We start from the raw sequence: 472 nt of genomic DNA, 5'->3' as shown, positions 1-472 counted from the left end.
TTCATCATCCGGTCATGATCAAGAAGGAGGTCAAGGCAGAGGTCGTGGGGGTTATCGAGGCAGAGGACGAGGTCGAGGAAGGACAAACTATCAACGTGATACATCCAAAGTAACGTGCTATCGATGCGACAAGTTAGGACACTATGCGTCTAATTGTCCGGATCGCTTGCTCAAGTTAATCAAAGCTCAAGAAGACCAAGAGAAAGCAGAGGATGATACACATGAGGCTGAATCACTAATGATGCACGAGGTGGTGTTTCTCAATGAGAAAAATGTGATTCCAAAAGACTTTGAGACATCCTCGGACAAAGTATGGTACTTAGACAATGGTGCGAGTAACCATATGTCGGGGAATCATGCTTGGTTCAACATGATAGACACAACAATCACGGGTAAAGTACGCTTTGGAGATGATTCTCGTGTTGACATCAAAGGGAAAGGGTCAATTTTGCTTGTAACCAAAGGAGGAAAA

This window comes from Capsella rubella, unplaced genomic scaffold, assembly GCF_000375325.1.
Source record: "Capsella rubella cultivar Monte Gargano unplaced genomic scaffold, Caprub1_0 scaffold_8, whole genome shotgun sequence".
Taxonomy (NCBI): domain Eukaryota; kingdom Viridiplantae; phylum Streptophyta; class Magnoliopsida; order Brassicales; family Brassicaceae; genus Capsella; species Capsella rubella.
This window is presented reverse-complemented; position numbering follows the sequence as displayed.